Consider the following 21,739-nt stretch of genomic DNA (forward strand, 5'->3'; position numbering starts at 1 on the left):
AAACAAATAACATTATTATTATTATTATTATATCTAGGAGTGCAAGTATTCGCCTCCATTCATTTTGTGTTTGGGCCTTCAATTTAACCTGTTATTCTACCACGAACGCCCAGTAGGTTGGGTATTTAAACCCCCTGTAAAAATAAGTTCCATTTGTAAATAGTGCCTCGTGAGGCCTGTAATTGTAAGTTGAGGTTGCCTCGAGTAGGCTTGGAAAACTGAGAGCCTGTTCGCTGTTCTTCAAGGTTTCGTAAGATTTATGAATGCCTCTTGAAGGCTAGACGTTGTAATTTTGGGAGAAAGTGCTCTTTGAATTAGGGGATTTCTGACCTTGTCTAAATTTGTGCTCTTTTGTAAATTTTAGCTAGTAGCTCAGAAAATGTTAAGCTAGGGGCTTAAATCCTGAAGTGTTAAGATTCAGAATCTTGGATTTTTCCCAATCTTGTTTAATGTTTGCGACTTGTACCTGTAAAAAATTTTAAATTTTGAGTTCTGAAAATATAACCTTCAGTTTAAGTTTTTAATTAATTTTGACATTGTAGTTAGACCCATTCCCCCCAGCACCTTCTTTAACCTCTTTCTGCTCCACGGGTAACTCCGTAACAATTATTATTATTATTATTATTATTATTATTATTATTATTATTATTATTATTATTATTATTATTATTTAGTTCATGCTTGGTGTGTCAAACCGTGTGTACAGCAACAAGCCGCGTTTTGTTTTAACTATCTGCTTATGCTCTCTCATTAACTAACAGTTCTTATTTTAAATTGTTGCAGTTTATTAATTGGAGGCTTTGTAGCATCAAGGTCGCACACCTCGTATACGTGCATGTAGTATTCGTGTTTGATAACCTGTGGTACTTTAGTAACTGTAGTAGTGTGTTAAAATGTACTAGTAAATACAATAAAACCTTTCTCTTCCGCTTAGGCGTTAATTGAATTCACAAATAATGAAATATAACAAACATGGAATGAATAAAGCTGACAGATTTTGAAAGGAGCCGCATTGTGGGCTCCATTTGGCTTGCTGTTCGAATCTTAAAATATCCAAATTTGTGTGGAATTCGGACATTACAGTGACCCGATATTGGACTGCATGGGAACGCTTGAGCAGTCGTACACGTCGCCAAGGTTTCGGTCCACCACGCCAACCACGTCGTAACCCCTTCACATATGCGCCTACCATCCGAGAACAAGTAATGGACTCCCTGCAACATTCTGTGCCATCCCGGTGATTAGCAGTAGCCGTACTAGAGGAATACCGTCCATTGCATAGACTACCGTTAACACCACAACACGAACGGCTGCGTTCGGAGTGTTGCCATGACGGGGAAGTATGGACTGTTGATGGACTGTGGATGTCGTCGCGTTGTGTACAGCGATGAATCGCGGTTCTGCGTTACGCCGCATGACCATCGTCTGCAAGTAGGTTGGGGATGTGGGTAGAGGTGACTTTCTCTCGATGTTTGGAGAGCCACAGCAGTGTTACACCTGTCATCATAGTGCGGGGAGCAATCAAGTATGACTTCAGGTCACGGCTGGTAGCGATTGAGGGAACTCTGACGGCACAACGGCATGTCAAGTATATCCTGCGTCCTCCTCTATTACCTCTCATTACAGTATCATGGTGCTATTTTTCAATAGGACAAAGCTCCTGACTCTGTCTGAAGGTGAGGAAATCCAGTGGGCTTAAAATCCCCCAGATCTGTCCCTGATAGAACATGTGAGGGACCAGCTCGAATGTCACCTCCGTTCCAGTGCCAGTATCCACGATATCAAGACCAGTTACATCAGCTGTAGGCCAGCCTTCCTCAGGAGTGGACTGAATGTGTTTATGGCACTCCTTCCAACCGAATCAGGCCAGGAGGGGGTGAAAATTGATACTGATAAGTGGGCTCGTACTGCCAAGTTCTTTGTAAATTTGACTGAAATAACATGACGTTCCTTTTCAACCCTCTCAACACGTGAAGCTTCATTTCGTTTCCTCATCCGTTCTGAGTGCTTCAATCGTGCCGTCAGTAGTATATTTTGTTCAACAATTTTATCACAACTGAGCAGAAGTCAAAATTCACAAGTATTACTATTATTTAGTCATGCTAAGTGTATTTAGGGAAGTCTAAAATTCTATTTTCGTAAAACCGCGTTAGTAATGGTTCTGTCGAAAAATACTGCAAAAGCAAAGTTTTAGAAAAAAAATCGTATAATGATTTTTGTCTTAACGGCTACCGGTTTTGGGGAATAAAATTTTAAGTTAAGGGGTGTCTTCACCCTTATGTGATTTTTACTAAGAAATTCATTTGATGTATAATACAACACTGTTTTTAACGTAACAAGTAATTTTTACAAACATTTTGAAACGTAACATTTAGGAGTGAATTGATACATAGAAATCGTTAAAGCAACATTTATGATTAATTTTTATTTAAAAATAGATTTCTACGACCGTCGGTTTGGGAGATATTAAATTTTTAATTAAAGGGATGATTTCACCCCCTCCCTAACACTAGTAAATTTTAATGCACTACTGCAGTTACTACAGTAACAAAGGTTATCAAACAATTTGCACATACACGGGGCTGACCACCTCGATGTTCCAAAGCTCCTAATGAATCAACAACAGCAGCAATTTAAAAGAAGTGTTCGTTAATGAGAGAGCATGAAATAGATAGTTAACAACAAACCTCTTCTAGTTACTGTGCTCTCGTAGGACACCCCAAGCATGAACGAAGTAGTAGTAATAATAATAGTATAATAGCTTAAGCCTGGAGTCAAATCCAAGTCAGTAATATTAAGTTTGCACACGTAGCCAGCGACCCTGCATTTCACACCCACCTCGCGCGAACACTTTTTAAATTCCATGCGCTTTGACGTCACAATCTGTACAGTGTTTGCAGCTGCACCCGCGTGCGCAAATATTCTTACAAGTCTACACGGGGTACTTGGTTCACATTCACATCGAAGTCTTCTACCATTATTCACGCCCCTTCTCTGCTGCGATCTCCCTCGCTGCACCACAGGATTGCTCGTATCCGCCGTCAATTCAATCACAGGACTGAACTGTATCGCGTTCAGACTGAGCTCAAACTGAACTGGCTCGCGTTTATCTGCAGCCGTTATGTAACGAGACCAAAAATTTTCAGAATGGTCCGGGAGTTAGATACATCCAGGAAACTCGCGTCGTAGAAAACTCCGGATTAATCGCCTCGCAATTTCCATCCTGATCTCGTCCTGCCACTACGAGGGGGCAGCCCAGCGCTACCTTTTTCGTGAGTGATGCAGCTGAGGAGGAGGCAGCGGGCCATACCAATGACGTCACAAAACTCGCCCGGTGGTTTCGAACCTCACTGTCGGCAGCCCTGAAGATGGTGTTCCATGGTTTCCCATTTTCACACCAGACAAATGCTGGGGCTGTACTTTAATTAAGGCCACGGCCGCGTCCTTCTCACTCCTAACCCTTCTCTATCCAATCGTCGCCATAAGATCTATATGCGTCAGTGTAACGTAAAGCCAATTCTAAAGTTGCACATTTGGAATGGCGGACAGTATAACAATTGCAGTTCCCCCTCCTCAAAGCTGCTCGTCCAGAGCTGTTCCATGATACAGTGATAGGCGACCCAGGTGAACAACCATCATATTTCCCCGGAGACGACGCCGAAACCTATAGACGACGTCGTTGATCCTGTTGATGATTTTATATGAGCCGTCCCATTGTGACTGAAGCTTCCTTGACCTGCTTTTTTTCCGCCAAACTCGGTCTCCCTCCTGCAAACCAGCAGAGTTCGCCAGCGTGTCGTAGAGGACTTACATCAGGTCACTGGCTACACTCAGATGATGTCGGGCTTAATCGTGGATGTCGTTGAGCCGATCCACAAACTCACATATATAGTCCGTCGCTGGCTGCTTCTCTTACGATGCCGGTCGGAACATTAGATCGCATGGCAGGTGGAAATCCCTTCCAAGCACCATGTTGGCTGGTGTCATGTCCGTCATCTCGTGGGTCGATGCTCGATAAGTCATCAAGAAGGATCCATCCGTGTCCCTCTGTTGCGTCGTAACCACCTTTCTGAGGTGCTCTTCGACGTTTCTCACAAAACGCTCCACAATTCCATCAGACTGGGTGTGAAGAGACGGCATACGGATCCTCCATAATCCAAACACTGCAGAACACCTTGCATCGGCCTTGATGCATTTAACTCGGTACTCCGAAGAAGTTCTTGACCAAGGCATAACTCTTGGTCAGGGATGGCGTAGAATCCTGCCACTTTGTGAAGTAATCCATGGCAAGCAGTAGGTTACGGTTCACGGCGTTGGATTCGGGGAATGAAGCAGCAATATGAAATGGGATCCTTTCGAAAGGTGCTTCAACGTTGTATTGAATCATCTGGACACTACTCCTAGAACATAGGCTTCGGTTGGTAGCGCAGGTGTCACACAACTCTCACGTCCTTTCGGCATCGTTCCCCAGATGTACGCAGTAACAACGCTGTCGCTGGCCGACAGGGTTTTCGGCAAGCAACTCGGTAAGGACTTATTTTCTCACCCTACTGCATGTTACCTGCTGGGTTAACTGCTTCTTTCCGTCGGTAGACTCCCCCACGCGGGTAATGACCCCGTCACTAACCTTGAACGCCGGCCACTGGGCACAGTACGCCTTGAGTCTCGACTGGGTTCAACAATGCCCTTCCATTCCGACCGTTCCCCGACTTCACTTCCCGTGGGATCTGCGTGATGATGTCGTCATCTGGCTGCTCTTTCCGCAGGGTGGTTAAGTCTCATCCTTCAGAGGTGGTGCCCCTCATGTCCCCGACGTCCACAGTGACCGCTTGTTCCGACACTTTCTGGCCGTGACTATGGATGGAGGGTAAGCGACACAGTGCTTCCTTCTTTGTCGGTGTTCGGTGGTGAAATCGTTCACATGGAGACGTTGTATCCTACAAGCTGTCTATCCTTGCAGGTTTCGGATGCTTAAGAGACAGGTCAATGCTGATTGCTAGGTACGCACAAGGGAGAGCTGCTCATACAGGTACTTGTGGATGTCTCCAAGGTTTGTACGATGGCCAAGAAGTCCAGGCGCGTCACGCAGTAATTTCGTTCAGCTATTGACAACGTCTTGCTGAAGTAGGCGATCACTTTCTCCTGTCCGTATTGAACCTGCGACAACACCCCACCAATACCCACGTCGCTCACGTTGGAGTTTACGATGAACTTCTCCCAAGGCTTGGGTTATCCCAAGATGGGTGCTGTACACAGGCACTCCTTCATTGTACGGAAGGTAGTCTCCGCCTCACTTGACTAGCAGTAAGGCCTCCTCTCTTCGGTGAGCCGTGTAAATGGCTTTCAGGTGTCTGCATAGCCGGCTGCAAACATGCGGCAGTACGTCAAAAGTGTGAGGAAACTCCTGAGCTCTCGCTGGCCCTTTGGCACCGGTAAGCCCCTGACGTCTTCTAACTTCTCCCTATCTGTGGCTACTCCTTCGGATGATACGATGTGGTACCGCAAGTCCTTCTGAAATAGCTGCAATTTTCAAGGATTTAGTTTCAGATGAGCCCCTAGGGTCTCTGGAACACTTTATGCAGGTTATAAATATTTTTCCTGAAAGTGCGCCCCATTGACAATTATGTCGGCCAGTTACACGAAGCAGGCGTCGTCCATTAGCACACGAAGTACAGACTCCATCAGTCGCTCGCTGGTCACCGGTGAGTTATAGAAATGGAAGAGCATTTCGATGAACTGGTACAACCTTTGGCCGGTTGACAACGACGTCTTCTATTCGTCTTCTGGTTGGAGCGACACTTGTCAGTACTGTGACCGTATCCAGGTCTCGGCTGCCTGAATGTTGTCAGTGTGTTACTGGGGTTCGCTTTGTCGGCAACGGCGCGTGTCTTTTGGCCAGGTGATAAGAGAACCTGTTTCTGACTTGAAGGGGGTAGCTGCCTGACTGGGAAAAAGTAATAAAAATGAAAGCGGGCGAGAGATAAAAATAACCAGAGTATGGTCGTCTGAAATCACATCGATTTGTAATAAATGAAATATTTATAATATCCTTGGTGGCGTGATATGCATAATTAAGAAGGTACACATGAATCATATTTGACTGAACTGTGTTAATAATGCCACGTGTGAATTATAGAAATTAATAACTGAATTTTTTACTTGATTTCAACGGTGTTTCGGCTAGAAATGATGGTGAAATTATTTAATCAAACCCCAGAAGAATTCAGTACTTGAGTTGACTTCACTTCCGACAACGAGTGCCACGCAATGATATTTAAGGCATGTCATAACAGTACAAGCTCTCACATGTTCCTGGTTTACTCTCTGCAGTTACTTCGTGTACTTCGCTAGCGAACTTCAACGCAGAACGTCAGGGGAATACTATCGTCAGGGATAGTGGACTCATTCCTGTGTTCGACGCTTTCTACGAATTATGCAAATCTACGACCTGAATTAGTGCAATAAACAGACGTCGAAATAGCAGATAAAATTTTAAAGTACGTGTTCTTTTCATCCTAAATTACATGTCTGCTCAGGATTTCTCTTAATACATTTGGTACAAGTTTCAGCAACCTTACGAGAGTAAACGTGGAAGAGGACCTCTACATTATCATCGCCAGAAGATGGAAGTTCGTGCCAGGCACACATTTCATCATGAAGTTCTAAGCCCATCGACCAGCGTCGGCAGCGGCGAAATGCAGGGACTTTCGCCTAAGAATGGGTGATTGAGGACCCCGGATTTCGAGATGTGTAAGTTAAATCGACTACGTCTTATTTATATCTGTTCTATGTAGCTCTTTATTTCTACTCTTAATCTTTCCTTAGATTTGTTCTATAATATCTAGTTGAATTATTTTCAGGGTATTTTACTGGTTATTTCCTAGAGGTGTGACAGGACTTGTAGCTTAATTTGCATACTTGCTTGATTCATGACCACGTGCTGTCGAATTTGAAGATGATGGATCAGTTGAAGTTATTCATGTGTTATCGGAACCATCCATTCTCATTGTACGAACTTCATAATGATAGTGAGTTAATCTGTGTCAGATGAATTTATCGAGGTGATATTTTCCAAATATTTCTAACATTTTCTTGGTAATTGGACTTTTACTCCTACCTCATATTTATGATAGCATGTCATCAGGATATTAATTCCGAATCGAGTGTATGAATTTATTTAGAGTACATGCATTGTGGTATGTGATAACTAATGGATTAGTTAATCATCGAGACAAATTTAATGAGGATATGACCTGTTTTGGGACGGTGACAGGTCCTTATAATTTTCATGACTACACATGCGTGATAATTGGTTACGATGAGTTATGGTCGTCGTTATGATGTTTTCTGTACATGTAATTTATGAGGAATTTGTACGTACGATATGAATCTTTGTGAAATTGAATTTCTCACGTGTTAATGTAGTAATATTTTTATACATGATGTTGATCATGATATAAAGGAAATACGGAATCTTCGAGATTTTACGAGGTGTAGTTAATATAATAACCAATATCTTCTGATGATAAGGACAAGTCCATGTTGACCGATGTACTCCATAATTCAGGATAATATACTTATAGTGCTCATGAAAGTCAGTAATTCTAAGTTTAAGGTACGTGTAAAGTTACTGGAGGACCTCAGGTCTGGAGATAGTTCCTCAATTGAATATTCTTATAATGTTACAGTTCGGAACCAGGCATGCTCACTTTTCGATGTCTTATTTCGTACTCACGTGGAGGCTTTATCTTTTTAACATGTTGGAACGAGTTAATGGGAGAGTTGTGAGATTGATTATCACCCGATGATGATCTATAAATATTGTAGATATTTCTTTCTTTGGCTTTTTTCAGTAGCTAGTAGTAGATTTAGAGATTTTCTAGTGTCAAGACATTTATTTTCTGTGCATTTGTGTTGTGGTGATGTCTGACACTTTGATGGTGTTAATTAATTATGTGGACAGGATTTCCACGTTGAGGACATATTTTTTTCTATTTATTGATTTTTCCGAAGGGTCATAATGCTAATTTTGTTCATTTAATGACCAAGCGATAATAAGTTTTGTTATTGGTTCTCACGAGGAGATAAGTGGGAAGACGTGAACAGATATACTCGACGTCCCGAATTAAGTTTTAGGAAACAAAGGCAAGTTCAAATTTTCATTTAAATGTTAGCAAAATTTTTGATGAACAGAATGTCACTCATATTTTGTCAAGGTAGTAAAATTAACTAATCTTGGATATTTTCTATTTTACACTTTATTAAAATTAATGCATTTTGCAGATTGTTCAAGGAATTCTATGCAAGGTCTCATTTTTCTAATTTACTAAACTTTAAATTACTAAATGAATGTTTTCAAGCGAAGAAAAGTAATATTATATTCAACACACTGTTAGAATGGTAGGGAAAACTAAGCTACGTCTACCATCCCATTTGTTAGTATTTTCCTTGTCACATCAAGAACAATAGTAATTAACGTAACGTAGCGATCATTTTCATTATCATAGATGTCAGGGTGGCAAACATTTGATTTTCTTTGAATAAAAGTGTGATATGTTCTCTATACTTAAAACATTCTTGATTTCCGAACCTTATGTCAATCCTGCCACTTGCATATTTTTTTAAGTCAGCGGTCCTGTGAACTGAGCACCCCTGGGCTGTCTCTTGTTCGCCGGCAGACCTAGTACGGGGACAGTACAGAGGCTCCAGGTCCAAAGTCGAAAACCACTGGGCTCCAAGTTACGTATTCAGAATGTCATCTCTCCTAGGTCACGGAAATAGTCCTTCTTTGCGACTGCGTCGGCTAGAGGTAATCGACGCAAAGGCGGAGCTCTCCGTCCTTTTCCTTCACCAACACAACGGGCTGCTCGATTCCTCGATAACTCCCCGTTGCTTCTTGTCATCCAGCGTCTGGTCGATTTCCACCTCCTTCGTCAGGGGTACCCTACACGGTTGTTGCCAGATTAGGGCAGCGCTGCCGGTGTTAATGTGATGGTACATCCAGTTCGTCCGTCCGTAGTCACCTCCGGTAGCAATGAAGATGTCCCTGAACACATAGATTAGTCCCATAAACTCCCTGAGCTGTCCCGTCTCAGCTGCCTCCGGGTATCGGATGTAATCTTCCATGACTTACCCGATCCCTCGTCTGCTTACAGGGTCTGTGCGTCTTCGTCGTCCACTCGTTCATACGTATCAATCTTGACCCCTCTGGTTATCTTCTCTTGCTGTGATGTAGAATTTATTATTCGTTCCTGAACGGAGCTTCGTGCCGGAATCAGCGTCAAAGACAAGTACAGTCGTTGATTGGTGGTTATCAATCTGGGTTCCACGATCACGTTATCACCTTGTGCGTTTTCGTCTAGTCATTCAGTCACCATCATCTCGCTGGTGGCGGGTATCAGTTCGTCACCGGCAAGCGTCAAGCGTTCTACTCGTTGCGTCCCTGGGCGTCTGAGCATTACCTCTTGTATGCAGAGTCAAAACACACGTCGTCCCACGTCGACAGTCGCCTCGTATGTCCGTAGCGTGTCTAGTCCTAGGACTAACATGTCCATGATAGTTGCGACGAAGACCAGATTCTTAGGCGTTGTTGTTCAGCGTCAGTTAAAGTAGCTACTCCTTCAGAGCAGGGATGGTGTCCCCTAAAGCGGTTCTCAGAACGTAGGGGTGGTTGGGTCACCTGTCTAACTGTCCCTCAGTGATGTCAGGACTGGCGATGGTTAATCCCGCCCCGAGTCTGTTGTTATCTGACACGGCCTGTCTCCAAGCCAGCCGCCAGCGATTAAGCTTTCGTCGCTCGACTCAGCGGCCACATTTAACGCGAAACGAGGGAACAGTAGTGACGGCGCCGGCGAGCTCCTCTCCTTGTCGGCCCTTACTCGTTTCCCTGATAAGGGGCTTCCTCCACACAGCAATTTCTTCGCACGTGGCCACACTAGCCACTGTTCCAGCAGGTGATCTCGAGGGAGCGTCGGCGTCTCGGCGGTGGCCTGCGCTGTTCTCGTGTTATGGGGCGGGTCTCAGGCACGTCTTTGCTCCTCACGGCTCGTATACTTGGTGTCGGGGCCGCCATTCCGCTTACTCCTCCCATCCTCAGAGCTAACGTCACGCCTTATCTCAGATTTTGCTCCCCACTTAGCCTCAGCTTTTGAAGAAAATCAGTCACAGAGACATCGATGAATGTTTGGTCTGCATCCCGCTGAATGTTGTCCTGAGACAGCCCGTCCAGAGCGTTTGTGGCTAGCTGGTCCGCATTTTGAACGCATTCCTGCAGCGTCTCGTTAGCGCGCTGGGTTCTCTCCCTCTGCTGGACTCGGTGACGGCTGCCAACTGATGGTCGACATATCGCACGTCGGGCGTTCCCACTATCTCTCCATAGGTAGCACCCGGCTGGAGGGTGTGTAACTCGTCCTCTGTTTGTCCATGAATTCTGGCGATTAGGTGTACTGCCGTTTCCACCGTTGTCCAAACTTTTTGTAAGCACACGATCCCGAATTTTTTCCGGCAGGTCCTCCAAGAATCGGTCCCGTCGCGTCGTTGCAAGGGAGCTGTACCTTCACAGCGCTGGAGCCACCGTCGTTGCTTTTTGGACTGTCGTACGCAGGGAACTCATTTCCTCCTTCAGGTCTCGAATCCATGAATACCCGACCTGCGGTATTTATTTAAACATTTTCTCTGCCATTTCGTGAACGTCCTTCATAAGGTCAGTATTTAAAATTGCTTCGAGAGAGCGCACTTCCTGTTCTAACTTAAACTGTCCCTGTTCCAACATAAAATGTCCGTCTTTCACTTCTCCAAATTCTGATGTAACTTCGCACTTGAGTTTATTTTTCAATTGGTCTTGGCTGGATATCAATTCACTTTTAAGATCCTTAAGTTCCTGTTGGTTAGATTTCAGTTGATTGTTAATTTTGTCTTGACTGGATATAAGTTCGTTTTAAGTTAACTTGTGATCTTAATAAGGAAAGACGGGAGCTGAACGGCAACCCTTTTTCCCTATTCCTAGAAATGACAAACTACGAAACTACCGCTAACAGTCAATCCTGATTCTGACACCAGTTGTAACAAGTTGGCGGGTAGTAGACAAATAAATATTCGACTGGTAGCTTCTACAGTACGATTTATTTATCCTAATAATGACCACTTACACAAGTACACAGTACACTCGTTAGCGCTCTCTCTTAATTTATCATTTCATTCGCACTATCACGACAGACTAATATTTACAGGCTAAGCCTTTACGTCACACAGTTCTCGTATACACGCACTTGTACCTTATGCAGTTCACTATTAACTCACTGTACTATATTTGTTGCTGCACATGCGCGCGCAAATATTCTAAAAATTCTACACGGGATGCTTAGTTCACATTCACACCAAAGTCTTCTACCAGTATCCACGTCCCTTCTCTGCTGCGTTCTCCCACGCTGCATCACAGGATTACTCGTATCCGCCTTGCATCGCGATTAGACTGAGCCGCCTTAATATAAGGAGATCTAATATTCCAGAATAGTCCGGGGGTTGGATTCATCCTGAAACCTCACGTCTTAGAAAACTCCAGATTAATCTTCTCGTAATTCCCATCCCGGTCTCCAGTACGAGGGATCAGCAGAGCGCTAGCTTTTCGATGAATGATGCAGGTGAGGAAGAAGCGGGTGGGCCATACGGCAGACGTCACACGGCCCGCCAAAGGTAGCACATTTGGAATGGTGGACGCTATAACCATTGTAATATAAAGAATTGGTATTATTCACTCAGAAACGTACGTGGCCGATATGAACGGTGACTGTCTTCTCGCTCACAAAATAACTTAAATTTACTCCAGCTATAACACATAAAATTCACACAGGTTTTTCACTATATATCCACTATTTACATAATATTTTAATAACGCGCAGAATATTGTTTATAGATTTACCACACTCTGTAAAGCTTGAAGCATTCTTCTACCCGGAGACATGCTTCATAGTCCGAACACCAGTAGGTTGATTCCTTCCTCTTTCATTTTCTGTAGCACATTGTTCTTGCGGCTTGGCTATTTCCTCCATGGCTGCTATTTTCTCCACGAAATGTCTTTGTCTCTTGAGCCACAGTAATACCAGACGAGTATCTGCCAGGGAATTTTCTTTGCATGCTACTAATATGTTCTGCAATTTGAACGTCGACTAATTCCACGTGGAACATTAATGTGTCAATCCTCCTTTCCGATGCGTTAGTGTAACATATAGTTTTTCTGCTATTTACTTTACATTTCATCGACACGGAGAGCCATACGGCGACGACGGGCTAGGAGATTGACAAGACTGTGTGTTCTGGGAACGGTAAAGCACGTAAAAGCATCCTCAGGGCTGCCAACAGTGAAGTTATAAACAATGATCTGCCAAATGAACAGTCACAGCTACGTAAGCACGACAGGTTAGCAGAAAATTAATGACTGACAAACTGAGGGGCCTTTTAAATAATTTCATGTTCCACTTTTCATCGTCGTCCTCCCTACGTTGTACACTTGTAGAAGTTGGTCTTTTAGGTCTACAACTTCCAAAAACTAATCCAACACTACCACAGGCTTTTCCTTGCCATGACCATTTTATCTTTTATCTGTCTTCTGTCATTCCTGTAACAGGGAGAAATCCAGCTACCATTCTTCTCATCACACTAGTCCAACACCATTACAGGTCCAAGGTGTTGAGCAATTTCTTTCCCACACTTGAATGCCTTCTGCTTCACATCTTTCGGCAAGTATCGTACTTGTGATTCGGTCAGAGTGCACCCACAAAATCTACCTGACAGTTTTTCAGCCTAAAAACGAGAGCAAGACAATTATACAAGTTTTCCATCCATAGTGTACAACCTTTTCCTGGTAGTGGCCCGTTATTTCAGAGAAAATTGTGTTATTTTCGGATATGTCAGGTATTATCAAAGGGGAATTTAGTACAGTATATTTTCCAGTGTTAAAAATAAAGGGCGATGTATATCCTGTGGAAACCTCGCTCAGTTCAAAGATCTTAACCTTGAATTCCACTGATTTTATGGGTAAATATTGCATTAAAGATAAACATCCTTTCCACAGTGTCTAAGATTCATCAATAGAAATATTCTGATCTGGTAAATATAGCTGAAATGTATTGTTGAGGTACCTGATGATCATATATGGGTACGAAATGTTGTTTGGGACCCTTTATATGTCATTGTCTATGAAAGGTAAATGCTTCCAAACTTGTCAATAAAAATTGTATATTCAAAGAGGGGCATGAAAATAATTGAATTACATGCGAAATATGATCTGAAAGTTGGTCTTTGTACAATTTTCATCAACATAAGAAGAGCAAGAGTAATGTACATGTCATTGACTGTAAAGTAGGTCCTCTAACTCAACCTCGATTTAAAAATGAACAGCATGCCTATGGGGTGGATATACAGTACAGTGTAGTGGTTTATTTTCTTAGCAATAATCACAAAATTGTTACAGAGAAGAACAGTCTCAAATCAATAAGGGGATTACTTACATTTATTGAATTGTTTTTTGGGACCAGGTACATCATGAAGTTGTTCTGAACAACGCTAGTAAACATACCATCCCACTTGAGTGCGTGGGAACCTGTTGCGCAAGCACGCGGCTAAGAGATACCCTCGTCAGAAAAACACGGTTTACTCCTTCCTATTGTGGTCAGCTGTTACGGCGGTGAAATAAGTGGCACTCAAGCTGCATAAAGAAAAACTGAAAGGAAAGGGGAAATATTAAATCACCCCTATGAAAAATAAAGTGTTACATATTTGACACCGGGCGAGTTGGCCGTGCGCGTAGAGGCACGCGGCTGTGTGCTTGCATCCGGGAGATAGTAGGTTCGAATCACACTATCGGCAGCCCTGAAAATGGTTTTCCGTTGTTTCCCATTTTCACACCAAGCAAATGCTGGGGCTGTACCGTAATTAAGGCCACGGACGCTTCCTTCCAACTCCTAGGCCTTTCCTATCCCATCGTCGCCATAAGACCTATCTGTGTCGGTGCGACGTAAAGCCCCCAGCAAAAAAAAAGATATTTGACAACCCCTACGGCAGGGAGTGGCATAATTCATAGACTGTGTGTTGCGTACTAGTACGCCACTCCATATGTAAATGATTGGTTCATGTCGTACCTAGTACAGCACTCCACGCTGTCAGGTTAATCAGAATGAGTCTCATACAGTTGTACCAAGTTAGTATCTAATATTTTAATCTGCTTGTTTTAAACCAGGATAAATGCATACGTTGTCCAGGCACCAGGACGAATTTTAAAATACTGGGAGATGTCCTGGGTAAACTGGGGTGTGTGGTCACTTTAGGTTTCACACACGGATATACTGCTGTTCAACAAAACTTGCACTCGTCTCTAAATGAATAAACAATGACAGCTCTACTGTGCTAAATCTATGGTCGTACGCATCTTAGACAGAGGATTGTTAACAACAAACTTCTAATATAAGACTTAGAAACAAATCTTCGTTTCTATTATTAAGACAGTAATTACAGCTTTTAAAACAGAAAATTTAAATTTGCTAATTTCTATCCTATGCATGCTTCTTAAGAAGTGAGTATTTTCAAGATAAGATAAATTAGAGAGGGTGGCCAAATTATTACACTCAACATCAATTTTGCAACTCACCAGTCCTTATTTACATAAAATTACATAATTAATCATACACAATGATCAGTAGTTGGCATGTATTCCTTTGTGTTTGACAACAGACTGGAGTCTCGGAGGCATACTATGTACCAAATTTACACAGTTTGTTCTTATTTCTGGGACGTGATGCCAGATCTCGGTAAGTCACTCAATTAAGGCTTGCTTGGTAGTGATGATACTCTTCTTCATTTTCATCTTAATTATAGCCCAGAGGTTTTCAATAGGGTTGAGATCTGGTGAGTTCGCTGGCCAAGGGAGAACACTGACTTCCTTTTCAGCCAAATAATTCAACACTGACATTGCCGTGTGACAGGGAGCTCCATCATGCATCATAAAAAATTCCCCCTTTAGAAACAAGCCATTTGCGTTTGGCAGACGTACTTCCTTCAGCACACTAAGGTACAAATACTAATCCATAGATTCCTTTACAACATAAACATCTCCAGATCCCACATTTACATCATTCCCCAAACCATTACACTGGTTGGGTGTTTAACACTTTGTTGAACACAATCAATGTTGTATTCCTCGTTCGATTTCCTCTTGATGTACTGGGAGGATTCATCGCAAATAGAGAAGGTGTATTCATCGGTAAAGATCATCAGGATGGAAGACAGAACTCTTTGTAACATTCAGCCTTTAACTGACACTAAAAGAGAGGGGGAAACAGTTCCATATATAACAATAAAAAACTTCCAAAAATTCTCAATATGTGACATTTCACTCTAGCGGCCCTCCTCAAGTAACTGATCCTTCTAAATGAACTTTTGATGTCTATTTATGGTAGAAATAAGTAAATGAAGAGATTTACCTCTTGCCATTCTATTGGAGTCGAGTGTTTGAAGCATCTATCCCACTTACGGTGCTTCACAAGCATTGAAGGAGTGATCTTGCATTTTTCCGAGGCCGACAAGTTCGAAATCTTTCCCTACCGAGTGTTCTTCGCACTGTTCTTGGCAACACATCCACTCCGTACTCATGCATTTTAGGGGAGAGTTCTTCATTAGTTTACTTCCCGGTTTGTGGGACAATATTATTAAGTTTTCGCACGCCTCGGTCACTAACTTTTGTTTACGTTCACGTTTCCCAATACGATTGCGTTGATATTCTTGTCTTTTACCACACTGTTTCTTTTATTCTGCTAACAGATTTTTGGGATATATTCAGTTTTTTTGCTAAGGAACTCTGCGAGTAAGTCTTTTCTTGTAAAAGAACACATGTAACTGCTATTTTCAGAGGAGATAAATCGCTTGCCTTACCCATAACCTCACTCTTGATTCGTGACACAATTTCCCACTAAAATCTGAGAATAGAACGTCTGCTTAGTTTTTCTTGTATATAAAACACAGAAGAGAATAATTCGCTAAATTAATAGAAGCATTTAACTTCTAAAAGCACACTAATTCATTTAATATTTACGATAAAATACTTCACGCTGAAGAGGCTGATTTTCGTAATCCACAAGATGAAGGACCAGTGACTGCAGTGCTACCGCAACAAACAAAATAACATAACAAATCCTTCTAAATATACCCAAGATATTGTTAAGTGAATAATATTAGCATTAAGTATGTTTAATGAAGAGTGTTTTATTGAAGAACTGTATGTATTCACTTTTTTCACCTTGAGCCTAATAATTTGGCCACCTTCTGTATCTTTGCCATAAAGTTACCAGGTGTATATATAAAATGTTGAAATCTCACCTAATTCAGCTATTTCTCTCTCCACCGGAATTGCTCTGTTTGCATCTTCTTCTTCAGGAACAATTTGACCTAGGAAATGAAAACTTACATTAATTACACTGCATGGATTCATGCGTGATGGTAGCATTAAAGACACTAATATGTTATAGCTGTTGTGGATTTCACGGCCGATGTTATGAACAATGTCAGTACGTTCCCTTAAGAAACAATACCGCGCATCTGACTATGCTGTTCCTGTCCAATATTTTCCTAAAGTCTGGTCACGCCTCCGGGCCACACGTGAATATGCATTCCATCAGAACAATTTTCGATGAGTTCATTTTCCCATGCGCTTGTGTAAAGAAAATTGAACCTTAAATTCACCATACTCTAGGAGGGGGTTATGTCAAGCAAACATACATTCCAAGAATACGGTATAGTAAGAATCATTTTCCTTCACACACGCACGTAGGAAAATGAACACAATGAAAATTGTTCTGATGGTGAGCATATCAATATGTGGCTGGGAGGCGTGACCATTCCTAATGAACGTAATGGAGAAGAAGAGCATTGTCATATATGCGGTGTTATTTCGTAAGGGACGATATGATGGTCCCGACTTTTCACCGGAAATTGCCTTCGGTATTTTGAAGGGTTCCAAACGACTTCTCCGGCTGCAAAGTTCACAGTGCAATGCAATGGTGTCGCAATTCAGTCTCAATACACAGAATATCACATATCTTTTTTTTAAATTGTAGTTTTAATGAAAATAGTAAATATAGAAGTTATTAATGATGTATTTGAAAAATCACGTGTTCAGACAGGTGTTACAACAAACTTATTCTTCAAATCGAAATGTCTGCTTACTCTGGGCCACCATGGTGGTGGGATGGTTGCTGATTGGCTGCTCTTTGGCAAATGATAGCCCAGGCTATGGTGAGCTTTTCGCCTACTGATCCGCTATGGTAGGAGCGGCGCATTCGCTTATCGGCTGTTCTTCAGACAGTGATTGAAAAATTAATTATGGAGGCCGGTGTTTGTAGACCTGAATTGCTGGAGACAGGCTACTGATCACTATTGCTTTCTCAGGCCAGCCGTGGCCACCGTATCCTCCATGATTTACAGTTATCAGGAGTGGAAACCAGGCTTTGTCGATACATTCAGATTCTTCCTTACGGTTGAAGCTTTTGGTGTGCTTCAGAATTTCAGTGGCTTCCCATTGCAGCCGGGCGTGATAAGACAGAGTATTTGCACACAGTGGCAGATTACTGGGTGGTCTGCAGACTGCACCCCCCCACCCGGTTCTTCACACGTAATTTGCACGAAGACACATTACATATTCAATATGGAAATATTGCCAGTCCGTTCTGCGAGTTCCTTTAATACTGGATTTTCACCTCCGGAATAGCGCAATAATTGAGTGCTTCTCTTCACATGATAATGTCGGATGATTCCAGTTCCCTCTCTTGGGACTGCCAGGAGAATGATATGTTATCTAACCATAAGGCTTTGAATCCGCTTCCCGCTCCGTGTGCGCTATAAGGCGCCCGCCAACCCCGCTCTAGCGGTCAGCATGCATTGCAGAGCAGTGTATCTTATTTGTTGTCCACCGATCGCGATAGTAAAAGTTCTAACAACAACATGAGTATTTTAACTCAGTGCAGTTTAACCCTAAATGAAAAGTGTGATATCCAAGCTCGAGGAAGACCGACCCCAGAATTGAAAATCTCCCAGACTGGTAAGAGCCGTGACAAAGAGTACATAATAATTTTCAATCCAGATATATATAGTAAACATGAATGGTTGTGTGGGTGCGAAGTTCAAAATGCACTGTTTTGTTTCCCGTGCCTCACTTTTCGAACTGCCAGTGAAGGAGCAAACAGGAGTACGTGATCTGAAGAGACTTAAGTGACAAAATAAAGAAATACGAAAATTCAGAAAAACATGTGAACATTGTGCTAGACTTAGCTCTTCTAGGTTCCGTAGATGTGCGCCAGGGTTTAAGTAAGGCCTATGAGGAATCTGTACAGAGTCATAACAATGAAGTAAGCAAAAATCGGCAAGTACTACTCAGAATAATAAACTGTATTAAGTTTTGTGGGTTAAACCAACTGGCGTTGAGAGGACATGACGAGAGGCCAGACCCCGAGAATCCTGGTATATTTCTGAATTTAATTAAATACACGAGTGAACTAGACTATGTTTTAAGTCACATCTAGAGAGTGCTTCGTGTTTCAAAGGAACATCGAAAATGATCCAGGAAGGATTGTTGCAGTGCATGCTGGAGGTATGCAGAGAGCCTATTAAGGAAGAGGTATCCGAGTCTGAATTTTTAGCAATCATGGCTGACGAGACGACGGATGTGTCGGATGGATTTCAGCTTGTTTTTGTGCTAAGGTAATGCTGCAGAACGGTTTTGGGATTTTTTAATCCTTCTGGTCAAGATGTAGAGGCTATTTCAGAATGTATTCCTTCCCAGCTTGGCGTTATTCTGAAAGATAAGAATAATAAACTCATTGCCCAGACGTACGATGGCGCGTCTGTTATGAGTGCTGCCGTCTGTGGCGTACAGACGAGAGTTAATGAAGTGTACCCGAATGCCCATTTCATACATTGCTTTGCACACCAACTTAATTTGTTAATGGAAAGAGCTGCTAAGCAGAACACGAAAGCAAGGATATTTTTTGAAAATTTGTCTTCAATACCGGCATTCTTTTCCCGGTCACCCCAAAGAGTGTCTGTTTTAGATTCTTGTGTGGCTAAATGGATACCTGCTTTCTAGAGCCACAAGATGGAATTTTAAAATGAGAACAGTCAATACTGTATTCGAGATAGAAGATGCTTTAATAGATTTCTTTGAACTACCGATGGAATCTGAGTCTTCAAGTGACATACCAATCAGAGAAACATCGGCTTTGCACAAATACCTTCAGGATGAAGAGTTCAACTTGTGGCAGAAATTCTTTCATCTTATCATGCCCCATGTTGATATTTTATACAGTCAACTTCAAAATCGGAAGCCAGATGTAGCACAAATTCGTTGCCATGTTTCAAACTTTGTTAAAACTCTTAATGATGTGAGAAATATAATACTGGACTCCAACGAAAATTATGAAAGAGGAAATGTAGACAAAAGACGCCATGTTCAAGAAACTGCGACAAGAGTGTCTGCGGACAAGGAAGTCTGTGATGTCGTAATAACCCAGGCAAGTAGCCTGTTTCAATTTACAAATCATCTCCAAGTGACAACTCTGGTGATGCCATCACATTTTTCTTCCTTCAAATCACATTTTCCTGAGAAAAAGCTAAATGACTGTGTACGACTTTTGCCTATTTTTGACAAAGATAAACTACAAACTGAACTATCGCTTTTACACTTCAGAGAAGAATTCAGATCACTGTCTGGTGCTATCCAGCTGCTTCAGTTCATCTTCTCGAACAATCTTCAGTCATCACTTTCAGAAATAATGAAACTTCTTTGCATTGCAGCAACTCTGCCAACTACCACGAGTGAACCACAAAGGTGTTTCTCAGTCATGAAGACGATAAAAGTATACCCCCGCAGCACTATGGGTGAAGAAAGACTGATAGCTCTGGCAATGCTCTCAATGGAAATTACTTTGATGAGAAATATACCAAAATTCGATGAGAAGGTTATCAATACATTTTCAGCCTACAAGTCTCGAGAAAGCAGCTCATCTATAAATAAGGTAAAATTCAGTAATTATACATGCAGCCCCCCTAATGTTATATGCACGAGCCGCCACGGGTTGTACAGTGTTGCTGTACTGTATGTCGTGGCCTGCTAGCGGCGAGTGTTCAGCGATTGATGACCTTCCAGCGTATCCCGGCCGACTGTGCTTCTTCAGTCGAGGGGTGATGCAGTGTTGGGTAGTTTCTAAGAGTGGGAGGGCTATACGGGACTTAGACCAAGCGGTGATTGGCTTTTGCCCATGTGACGTAACAGCGTTCGGGATAAGGAAAAGTGTTCACTTGAGGTGGGAGTATGACACTTGGCGGGTGATTTACAAAGAATGGCGGCTGACTACGTGTGCAAGCTTAACCTCATGGACTTGTATTGGGTTAAAAGCGTAACCTCATAAGGGTGCCAGCTTCACTAACCCAAGTTCGATTCTCATGAAAGTGCAAGCCTAACCTTACAGGCTTGGATTCGACTCCAGGTTTAACTTCACAGAGCTGCTAACCTTGCTGACCTGACGATTATTATTATTATTATTATTATTATTATTATTATTATTATTACTTTCATGCTTGGTGTGTCCTATTAATTATAGAGAAACTAGATGTGCTTTATAACTATTTGTTTCAAGTATTTTAATTAACGAACAGTTCTTTTAATTTGGTGGTTGTTGTTGTTGTTGATTCATTCGGAGCTTCATAATACTGAGGTCATCAGCCTCGTGTACTTGTATGTATGTAGAATTTATTTGATAACCTATGTTGCTGTAGTAACTACAGCAGTGAGTTAAAGTGTAACAGTGTCAGGGGCGGGTTAGAAGCTTCCCTTTACTTAAGAATGCATTATCATTCTAACTGTCTTGTAGCTTAAAATTCATCAAAAATAATCCTTTAAGAGTTTACGTATATCAACTCATCCCTAACTGTTTCCTCTCAAATTTCGGGGTTAAAACACGTATCGGATTATAATTTTAATTACTTTTAGCGTTAAAAAACCCTGTGGATGAAAATTTCCTTAATTAAAACATTGAATATGTCTTAAACACATAGTCTTAGAAAACTGTTTTTCATTAAAACTCGTCAAAATAATCTTTTAACACTTCATACTCATCAACCCACCCATAACTGTTTATTTGCAAAATGTCAGATAAACGTAGCCTCCGATGTTTAAAGACAGTTTCAGATTATAGCTTACATAAAATTACGTTTGCAGTAAAAAGTAATTCGGGATGGATATATCCTTTAACTTAAAAGTTCATTAACTTATCTCGTACAAAAATAGTCTTGGAAAACTGTTCTTTAGCTTAAAATTCATCAAAAATAATTGTTTATCAATTTATATATATCAACTCAACCACAATTGTTCCTTTGAAGTTTCGTCTTTAAAAAATCGGATTATATTTTAATTAATTTTAGAGTAAAAAATAACCTTGGGGATGAAAACATCCCTTAATTAAGAATCCATCCTCCCTTAAATCGATAGCATTGGGAAATAGTTTTTTGCTAATGGCTTTACGCACCGACACAGATAGGTCTTATGGCGACGATTGGATAGGAAAGGCCTAGGAGTTGGAAGGAAGCGGCCGTGGCCTTAATTAAGGTACAGCCCCAGCATTTGCCTGGTGTGAAAATGGGGAAACTACGGGAAACCATCTTCAGGGCTGCCAACAGTAGGAATCGAACCCACTATCACACG

General features: G+C 41.9%; 1 long non-coding RNA gene across 1 annotated transcript in view; it reads right to left on the reverse strand.

The window, feature by feature from the left end:
• Positions 1–21,739, reverse strand: part of LOC136863166 (uncharacterized) — a 78,698-nt gene that overhangs the window by 18,357 nt on the left and 38,602 nt on the right. The window contains exon 2 of the long non-coding RNA XR_010859158.2: positions 16,366–16,434. This is a non-coding gene — a long non-coding RNA (uncharacterized lncRNA). The remainder of the gene's footprint in view (positions 1–16,365; positions 16,435–21,739) is intronic.

This window comes from Anabrus simplex, chromosome 2, assembly GCF_040414725.1.
Source record: "Anabrus simplex isolate iqAnaSimp1 chromosome 2, ASM4041472v1, whole genome shotgun sequence".
Lineage (NCBI taxonomy): Eukaryota > Metazoa > Arthropoda > Insecta > Orthoptera > Tettigoniidae > Anabrus > Anabrus simplex.